The following is an 11,491-nucleotide window of genomic DNA, read 5'->3' as shown; positions in this document are numbered from 1 at the left end:
CCAGAGTTTATCGAGGAGTGGATATTGGATCAGCACTTCCTCATGGTGTATATAATGGACAGCTATACCAAATGAAGAAATCCGAAGAAGCCAGTTATGATTAAAAAGAACAAGTTCTCAAAATTTAACTTTTAGAATATGGCAGCATAAATGATCTCTACCAAAAGCAGACGACACGAACATTAGCAAATTTATAAACAGTAGAAGACCTGGAACAGGAATAGGAAAATATAAAAACAACTGTATCAAAAGTTGCTATTGAGATTCTAGGGAACAAAAGAAAATGCAGGAAAGATAGAGACGTGAGGATTAAGACGCAAGAGGTGGAAAAAGCTTTTACTGGATAACAAGACGCTTTCATGCCGTGTATTAATAATCCCACTAATGAAAGTATAACGAATACAAAGAGATGAGGAATATGCGAAATACACAACTCGGAAAGCTCCCAGAGAATCACCACAACGCTTTACCAACAATATAGACTAGAACTACATGACAAACTATCTCTTGTAAAGTAATGTAATCACTCAACAGACAGTAAACTGATTGTTTGCATGCTAACAATATGGGAGCGAATGAATGAATAAGTCATTATAAAAAGTTGTGACATGGTAATACTTCAATTTAGACGTTACCTGAACTGGAGACTGGCTGAGAGTCAAAGTAATATCTATCGTTACAAAGGCTATTAAAACAAATGCAGTAGCTATCAAGGAATAAGCCTCGCGCATTCAGCCCATAAATTATATGACAAAATTCTGAATGCAAGACTTACAATATCATGAAAAAGCTATCATCTGAAGAACAATCAAGTTTTAGGAAAGGGCAATATACTATTGACAATTTATTTGCACTGTAACAAGATATAGAAATGAGACGAGAACTCAATAGGGAAAACCGTCATGTTTCTGTCGATTTCGAGGAAACATTCGATAATGTGTGCAGAGAAATTCTATGAAATACCATGGCTGAACGAGGCTAACCATCTCTGCTCATAAATGCTATTAAGTATCTATAGTTAACCTCCAGAAGTTGTTATAGATATGGGAAATACAACAACAAAGCCAACCAGTGAACACTAACAAAGGGGGAGAACAAGGAAGCTGTGTTTCTTCAACACTGATCAATAAAGTTATCAGCAAATGGAAAACGTGGAATATAAATGGAGTATTTATAGATCGTGACACTAGACCAGTGGTTCCCAACCTGTGGGTAACTACGCCCTGAGGGATAAAATGAAATCTTCTGAGTTGTAAAAGCTAAACGATACGATTCTGTGTCCACGAAAATACGTTACCCTCATATGATCATTACCAGCATCACAATTTTGTAAGACTAATATTAATTATTTAAGTTATCAATAATTAATTTTCCTCAGCTAGTAGACGGTAGAGGTTACGGGTTCCTCGTGTAGTCCAATCACTGCACACATATGTTGTGATCTGTCCTGTACATCGCTGATGATAATAGTGAATATACGTTACAACAGCATTACCACAAGAAAATATCTTCTCCAAGTTGTAAATAGTGCTTGTAGCAGTCTAGAACGTGCTCCATTACTCGCTTCGAAGCAGTGAAATCAATTAATTGACAGAATGACACAACAGAAACTACGTAAGGGCTACGATACTGCCGACGACAGAATTGTTATTATCATTACTATTATTATTGCCAATGCGATTAGATAAAAAGCATTGACAGCCTCAAGTCTTCCAGTATCTGCATGTTCAAAAGTAACGAGTGCAATGTTCAAGTGATTTCCGAAGAGTAAGTGAAGTGCACACATTTTAGCTTACTTGATTTCAGATGGGGTTACAGTATGCAGGTGAAGCAAGTGTCGCAATGGAGAGGGGTAATGGTCGGGAAGTATGTTTTGTAACAAGAGTCTACCATCACTGCCGGCCGTGGTGGCCGAGCGGTTCTAGGCGCTTCATTCCGGAACAACGCGAGTGCTACGGTCGCAGGTTCGAATCCTGCCTCGGGCATGGATGTGTCCCATACAGTTCAGAGCCATTGGAACCAATCTACCTTCACCGTGGATAATTAGCTTTCTTGTCTGAGAAGGAATTGCGGGTAGCACTAGCAATGCATCACGAATTCCTTCATTATTCATTCTCACACACCTCTCCCCCCTCCCCCTGCCCCGCTCCTAAACAAACAAACTAAAAATCATTCAACTTCCAACATTTAAAAAAATAAAAGTATTCCAAGAAAAGTCTTTCGTTCTGCCGTTTAGTAGGTGCTAAAATTGGCGACAATGTGAGAGCGCTGAGAGGGCGGGAGGGAACAATATACAGCTGGGAGAGAGGTGGTAGGCAGAGGTTTTAGTTAATGTCTCATTGTACTAGGGGTGATAGTCTAAGAATCCTTTAGAACTATTGCACTGGACTAAATGTAAATTTGCATGTAGATGACCTAATTCTGATTACAGAGAATGAAGATGACCTTCAGATGGCATTGTATAAGTTGCAAAGAAAGTAGAATGTAGGCTCAAGGAATGAGGTTTCTAAGAAGACTGGGAGGTTGTAGAAGGGAAGATCGAAAAAAATAATATATAAGGTGTAACACTACCGCCCTGTCGGACGTGCGTTAGCTCAATAAAGCCTGTACTGTAATAAGTTCACGGGCTTCACCTTGTAAACAAGGATTTAGTACATAAGTTGACCGCGTGTACCTAATGGAAGCAATTCGGACTTATTCAGTCAGTAACTACAGTGATGCGTCAAGCAACTGTAAAGTATAATTACGCGTTCTCATGGACAAGAAGTACACACAGTAGATACTACCAATGATTAATAATACGGTCGCCAGCCTAATTAGGCATTGAGTGAGTTTTTCCCTGTACAAGTATGTGCATGTACAAGCATAATGACACGTAGTAATGTTGCGTTTTATAGCAAAATTTAGAACCAAAAAGAATCTACTGAACTAAGGTTTTCTTCTTTTGTACTAATTTGTACGAGCTAAAATTACACAACACCACACAGCAATGATTACTACGAGCTGCACTTTGTATATTGATCAGACTGAAATCGGGCATAGATTACCCTAGAATCAGCAATTTTGAAAACACACATACAATGTCACTATTAAAATTGGAAAAAACACTAATACACTTAGGTTTAATATAGAAATTAATTTTACTGTTCAATTCTGATCAGTACACTTTAAAATGTGCAAGAATAGGCAAGAGAATGGGGGGGGGGCCCTGAAACTGTTATGGTCGTTATACGGAAGCTAGTAAGTCATGAAGGTACATTAACACTCGAAATTATTAACCTATGGATTACTATTCTTTTGTCACGCTTCTGGATTAATAGCCTAACATTTTTTCAGTCTCAAATGAATTAAATAACATTGCTAGCTCAATTCAAAATTTATCTTTCAATTTGATCACACTGATATTCTTTACTAACATTTACATTTGCACTCCTATCCTTGAACGTCTTTATAGCATGAATTGGTCTGCAGATAATCTAGTACTAACTGTAACTTTCAGTTCGGGATACTCGGGTTGCACAATATGCGGTAAGGACCCTGTCTAGGTCAATGATAAGGATAAGTGATGGCTAAGGCAATTCTGGTAAAAGTCACGTTATTATTGAACAGTTAGAACAGTTTCAACACTGGTCCACACAGATACACTTCTAAAGATGAAATAAATGTTTGACCTGTGCACGTCGTTGCGGCGGATGGCGGGCAGCGAGATAGCGGGCAGCACAGCACACATTCAAGCACGGCTAAGGCTCTCACAGTATCGGCACTTTCATTCTTCTTAGCGTCGTAATCTTTCCAATTTTTGTGCCTGAGGAAATAGCCATGCCAAGTAGTCGTCGGAATCGGCCCATCCGAGGCTCAATGGAATCCACTTTTCCTAGATAGCCTCCTCGGTACAGTACATGTTCCTCTGACCGATGCCCAACTCCGACTGTTTCACTGAGCCCGTTGTGCCGAACCGCGCCAGTGTGCGTTTTCCCGCGCTCGCCTGCATCCACCTTTTCCCGCGCCCCTACAGGTAGGGTATTCACCACAGGTTTTCTACTACACATATCCTAATGCATTAACTACGTATGGACCAAGTGTTTAAATTACAATTTACACATTTTACAATAGTTTTTACATTAAATACATTTTCCTTTGGTTATCAAATTGCTTAAAATCTAACATAAGTAATGACATTCATTTCAAAAGTTGTGTACAGTTTCTTTAACATGACACGAAAAGAAAAAAATCTAAAATAATATTTACATTATTTCACATAAATTCAGAAAGAAACATTTATCTAAATGCATAAAGAAAAAATTATTATAGGTACATTATTGTTACAAAGGGAAGATTTAAGCATATGCAACCTGAACGAAAAAATAATGGCAACTAGAAGAAAATTAAATGAACATGTAGATCCAGTGGGTAGAGAAAGATTCCAACACGCAATTTGCCTAATACACGAAGTGAAGAAGAAGAAGAAGAATAAGACCGAAGAAGATGACGAAAAAGAAGATATCCTTTGCACAAAAATAATATCAAATACTCATGTGGAAGCTCACTAGTTGGTGTGATAGACATTCTAAAACGGATAATTCCATGTCTGTGATTCGTGCCCCGGAGTTTGTGCAGTGCACGATGCGAGGTTCGCGCCCACAGACACAATTAATTAGCGGCGTGTCCGCTGGAACGCTGCCCAACAGCACTTAGTTCATCTGTGCACCTGACGATGACATCGTGGTTGCTTGCCGGAACACTGACACACCTACAGTGTCAGTGTTCTGGCAAACGACCATGATGTCATCGTCAGGCGCACAGATGAACTAAGAGCTTTTGGATAATATATGGGGCTAATGCAACTAAGTAATTTGCCAATTATCTGCACTCATGTAACCGCTACACATTTCTAGATCACACTTTGTATTCAATCAGTATGTTGTCATTAAGAGTTTTTCTTTGTAGTCACCGTCCAGGTTCAAATGTACAGCAGAAGATGAAGTCATTTCAAAATGAATTCATGCTCAATTCTGACGAGGTTAAGGAAAGCCGTCACTGTTTTCACAAATAAATCAACACATTTTCAACTTCTACGGATCTCAGGACTCCAATAAACATACAGAACGATTTGTAAGTGCTATCCGTATCAGACCAGAATTACAGGAGACCTGAAGTGTATACAAATAAAGGCAGCGTGATTTCTGACATTACAGCTTGAATTTAAGGAGAGTATCAGCAATGTTGAGAAAACTTAACTGGCAGACGTACTGTGAATGCTACAGTACATATGGCGAATACCTGCATAGTAGAAGTCAGTACTTGTCCTTTGGATCACAAACCATAAACACTCTTCAGCCTTGCAAGCATCTATTCTACAGAGATGGTGCAGATAAAATCAAGAGAACAACTGCTCCCATAGAGATGTATTAGGAATGCCCCGACGTAGTGTGATAACGCCGATGTTGTGTACAGTATGTGTAAATGATCTTGTGGATAATGTCGAAAGTACCATAAGGCTGTTCACAGATGATGCCGTTGTCGAGAGGATGATAACCACGCGAGAAGGCTGTAGTGATGGTGTCGGAACTAGCAGTTAACCCTGAGCGTAACTAATTCTTAAGTTTTGCCCATAAACAGGGGACAAAGTCCTTTATTTTTCTGTCATATTGGTGACAAATCGCAGGAAACAGTAACTTGCATTAAAACTTAAGAGGAGAACATGGAAAGTGTCGGTACCCGCTGTCCCAGTAACTTCCATGAGTAACTTACCCGTAGATATTCAACCGTTTCTGAGGAAACGAAGGCCAATGTTTCGCCGTAATGTAGAGGGCTATTGCCTGATTGAAGCGATTTCATAAATTCACTGTAGCTCCATTCACGTACATATGGTCACGACACACTACAGATACGTAGAAAAATTCATAAAGTTTTGTTCGGCTGAAGCCGCACTTCAGGTATCTGCCGCCAGAGCGCTCGAGAGCGCAGTGAGACAAAATGGCGACAGGAGCCGAGAAAGCGTATGTCGTGCTTGAAATGCACTCACATCAGTCAGTCATAACACTGCAACGACACTTCAGGACGAAGTTCAACAAAGATGCACCAACTGCTAACTCCATTCGGCGATGGTATGCGCAGTTTAAAGCTTCTGGATGCCTCTGTAAGGGGAAATCAACGGGTCGGCCTGCAGTGAGCGAAGAAACGTTTGAACGCGTGTGGGCAAGTTTCACGCGTAGCCCGTGGAAGTCGACGAATAAAACAAGCAGGGAGCTAAACGTACCACAGCCGACGGTTTGGAAAATCCTACGGAAAAGGCTAAAGCAGAAGCCTTACCGTTTACAATTGCTACAAGCCCTGACACCCGATGACAAAGTCAAACGCTTTGAATTTTCGGCGCGGTTGCAACAGCTCATGGAAGAGGATGCGTTCAGTCCGAAACTTGTTTTCAGTAATAAAGCAACGTTTTTTCTTAATTGTGAAGTGGACAGACACAATGTGCTAATCTGGGCGGTAGAGAATCCTCACGTATTCGTGCAGCAAATTCGCAATTCACCAAATGTTAACATGTTTTGTGCAGTCTCACGGTTTGAAGTTTACGGCCCCTTTTTCTTCTGCGACAAAAACGTTACAGGACACGTGTATCTGGACATGCTGGAAAATTGTCTCATGACACAACTGGAGACCGATAGCGCCGACTTCATCATTCAACATGATGTTCGGCATTTCTTAAACAGGAGATTGGAAAACCGATGGATCGGTCGTGGTGGAGATCATGATCAGCAACTCATGTCATGGCCTCCACGCTCTCCCGACTTAACCCCATGCGATTTCTTTCTGTGGGGTTATGTGAAAGATTCAGTGTTTAAACCTCCTCTACCAAGAAACGTGCCAGAACTACGAGCTCGCATCAACGATGCTTTCGAACACATTGATGGGGACATGCTGCGCCGAGTGTGGGAGGAACTTGATTATCGGCTTGATGTCTGCCGAATCACTAAAGGAGCACATATCGAACATTTGTGAATGCCTAAAAAACTTTTTGAGTTTTTGTATGTGTGTGCAAAGCATTGTGAAAATATCTCAAATAATAAAGTTATTGTGAAGCTGTGAAATCGCTTCAATCATTTGTAATAACCCTGTATATGTATTTTAGCACACAGGCAGTCAAACCGAACCGGTGGTAGCGGCCTGCGTTGCGAATTCGCTCTTTTGCGCCCCTTGTTCATACACGATTTTTTAAATTTTTTAAAAATTTTATTTTATTTCTCGACTCCAGTTCGTAGAGGATTACTAGAAAAATGGGTCGTATCAAATTACTGGACACAAGTGCTCATGTTAACTGAAAATTTACAGCTGGCTTCCGCAGTGTGTGTTACACATTTATTATATAATATGAACAATGGACATTGCCGTCCCTGGGGGTGGCTTGCCTGCCTTAGCGATACAAATAGCCAGGCGCAACCACACCGGAGTGGTATCTGTTGAGAGACAAGAGAAACGTGTGGTTTTTGAAGAGGGGCAGCAGCTTTTTCAGTAGTTAGAGGAGAAACTGTATGAATAATTCACAAATCTGCCGTTGTAACATCAGCGAAAATAGCCTGGCTGTGGTGATACATCGAACGGCGCAAAGCACGGGGAAACTAAAGCCGTAATTTTCCCGACGGCATGCCGCTCTACTGTATAATTAATTGATAATGGTGTCCTCTCGGGTGAAATATTTCGGTGTTGAAATAGTCTCTCAAACGGATCTCCGGGCTAGCACTATTCAGGATGATGTCGGCATCGGAAGAAACAAAACTGGCGTTCTACACATCGGAGCGTGGAGTTGTAGGTCCGTGAATAGGGCAGGTAGGTTCGAAAATTTAAAATGGGGAATGGATAAGTTACAGTGGGAATTAGCGAAATTTGGTGGTGGGAGCAACAGGAGTATTCCTCGGGGGAATACAGAGTTATAAATACACTCCTGGAAATGGAAAAAGGAACACATTGACACTGATGTGTCAGACCCACCATACTTGCTCCGGACACTGCGAGAGGGCTGTACACGCAATGATCACACGCACGGCACAGCGGACACACCAGGAACCGCGGTGTTGGCCGTCGAATGGCGCTAGCTGCGCAGCATTTGTGCACCGCCGCCGACAGTGTCAGCCAGTTTGCCGTGGCATACGGAGCTCCATCGCAGTCTTTAACACTGGTAGCATGCCGCGACAGCGTGGACGTGAACCGTATGTGCAGTTGACGAGCGCGTATAGTGGGCATGCGGGAGGCCGGGTGGACGTACCGCCGAATTGCTAAACACGTGGGGCGTGAGGTCTCCACAGTACATCGATGTTGTCGCCAGTGGTCGGCGGAAGGTGCACGTGCCCGTCGACCTGAGACCGGACCGCAGCGACGCACGGATGCACGCCAAGACCGTAGGATCCTACGCAGTGCCGTAGGGGACCGCACCGCCACTTCCCAGCAAATTAGGGACACTGATGCTCCTGGGGTATCGGCGAGGACCATTCGCAACCGTCTCCATGAAGCTGGGCTACGGTCCCGCACACCGTTAGGCCGTCTTCCGCTCACGCCCCAACATCGTGCAGCCCGCCTCCAGTGGTGTCGCGACAGGCGTGAATGGAGGGACGAATGGAGACGTGTCGTCTTCAGCGATGAGAGTCGCTTCTGCCTTGGTGCCAATGATGGTCGTATGCGTGTTTGGCGCCGTGCAGGTGAGCGCCACAATCAGGACTGCATACGACCGAGGCACACAGGGCCAACACCCGGCATCATGGTGTGGGGAGCGATCTCCTACACTGGCCGTACACCACTGGTGATCGTCGAGGGGACACTGAATAGTGCATGGTACATCCAAACCGTCATCGAACCCATCGTTCTACCATTCCTAGACCGGCAAGGGAACGTGCTGTTCCAACAGGACAATGCACGCCCGCATGTATCCCGTGCCACCCAACGTGCTCTAGAAGGTGTAAGTCAACTACCCTGGCCAGCAAGATCTCCGGATCTGTCCCCCATTGAGCATGTTTGGGACTGGATGAAGCGTGGTCTCACGCGGTCTGCACGTCCAGCACGAACGCTGGTCCAACTGAGGCGCCAGGTGGAAATGGCATGGCAAGCCGTTCCACAGGACTACATCCAGCATCTCTACGATCGTCTCCATGGGAGAATAGCAGCCTGCATTGCTGCGAAAGGTGGATGTACGCTGTACTAGTGCCGACATTGTGCATGCTCTGTTGCCTGTGTCTATGTGCCTGTGGTTCTGTCAGTGTGATCATGTGATGTATCTGACCCCAGGAATGTGTCAATAAAGTTTCCCCTTCCTGGGACAATGAATTCACGGTGTTCTTATTTCAATTTCCAGTAGTGTACAAAGTCAAATAGGGTTAATGCAGAAATAGCTCTAATTATGAATTATTAAATAGTAATTAGGGTAAGATACTATGGACAGCTCAGTGAAAGCATTATCGTAGGTGAGATGGACACATTGCCAACATCTACGACGGTACTACAAGTTTATATGTCGACCAGCTCGATAGATGGCAAAGAGATTGAAGAAATGTATAATCAGATAAAAGAAATTACTCAGGTAGCTAAAGGAGTCGAAAATTTATTTGTGAAGAGAGACTGTTACTCGACAATAGGAAAAGGAAGAAGGAAGAGAAGAAAAATAATGGGTGAATATGGACGAGTGGTAAGGAGTGAAAGAGGAAGCCGCCTCGTAGAATTTTGCACGGAACATGATTCAGTCATCGCTAATAGTTGGTAGCATTATAAAAGAAGGCTGTATACGTGGAATGACCGTGGACACACCGGAGGATTTCGGGCTGGTTACGTAATGGCAAGGTAAAGACTTAGGAACCAGTTTTTAAATTGTAAGACATTTTCAGGGGCAGATGTGGAGTCTGAACGTAATTTGTTGGCTATGAACTGTAGACTAAAAGAAAAGGAATTGCAAAAATGTTGGAAATTAAGGATATGGAACCTGGGTAAGAATAAATGACCACAGGATGAGAGTTTCAGGGAGAGCATTAGGCAACGATTGACTAGAACAGATGAAAGAATACAGTAGAACAATGGGTAGCCTTCAGAGATGAAATAGAGAAAGCAGCGGAGGATCAAATACGTAACAAGACATGATCTAGTAGAAATTTTTGGGTAACAAAAGCGATATTGAATTTAATTGATGAAAGGAGAAGATATATAAATGTTTTTAATGAAGCAGACTAAAGGAAATAGAAAGATATGAAAACTGAGATTGGCAGGAAGTGGAAAATAGCTAACGGGTATTTAGAAGCGAATTTCACTAGAGGAAATCTAAGTACCGCCTACAGGAAAAGTAAAGGGACCTTTGGGGAAAAGAGAAGCAGCTGTGTAAATATCAAGAGCTCAGATGGAAAACCTGAAATGTGGAAGGAGCATGTAGAGAGTCTGTACAGGGGATATGAACCTGATGGTAATATTACAGAAAGCGAACTGGACGTTAATGAAGATAAAATGTGAGATACTTTGTGAAGAACTTGACAGAGCTCTGAAAGACTTAAGTGTAAACAAGATCCAGAAAGAAGACGACATTACGTCAGAACTACTGACAGCGTTGGGAGAGACAGCCAAGACATAACTCTTGAATCTGGTGTGCAAGATTTGTGAGACAGGCGCAGTACCCTCAGAGCTCAAGAACAATATAACACTTTCAATTCCATAGAAATCAAGTGCTGACAGGTGTGGAAATTACCAAACTATCAGTGTAATAAGTCACAGTTGCAAAATAGTAACACAAGTTGTTTACAGAGGAGTGGACTGACTGGCAGAAGCTGACATCGGAGTAGATCAGTTTGGATTCCGGAGTGATGTAGGTACACGCGAGGCAATACTGACCATACAACTAATTCAAGAAAGTAAGTTAAGGAAAGGCAAATCTATATTTATAGCATTTGTAAATTTAGAGAAAGTTTTTGACAATGTTGAGTAAACACTCTCTTTCAGTACATGCAATATATTGGTAATTGCCAATATGAACGCTCTGAGCTTAATAATGTAATGGCGGCAATGAAAATTTTGGCCGCTCCGGGAGTCGAACGCAAGTTACTCGCTCATTGCGAGCAGTCGACTTACAATTAGGGTACTGAGAACGACACACGGCGAGACACAAACTCCCGTATGTCGCCAACCATTTGGCTGCAGCTTTGCTTGTAAATCCCTTATGTGTATTCCCGTACGGGCGTGTAATTTTACATAAAATTCGAGTGCCCTGTGTTGGCGTATAATTACGATATTTCTTTGCCCGTGTAATTCCGAATTACGATGCAATGTTCCTTCGGGGAAAGAAGAAATTTCTGGCACAATTTCACCCAAAGAAGGGATAGGCTGATAGGACACATTCTGAGGATCACAAATTTAGTAATGGAGGAAGTTGGCGAGGGGGGGTGCGGAAATAAAATTCGTAGAGGGATACCGAGAGATGGATATCGTAAGCCCATTCAGAAATATGAAGTGTGCAGTTTTTATTCGA

Source organism: Schistocerca cancellata, chromosome 6 (genome assembly GCF_023864275.1).
Source record: "Schistocerca cancellata isolate TAMUIC-IGC-003103 chromosome 6, iqSchCanc2.1, whole genome shotgun sequence".
Classification (NCBI taxonomy): domain Eukaryota; kingdom Metazoa; phylum Arthropoda; class Insecta; order Orthoptera; family Acrididae; genus Schistocerca; species Schistocerca cancellata.
The sequence above is the reverse complement of the archived record's forward strand: the minus strand, read 5'-3'. Positions refer to the sequence as shown.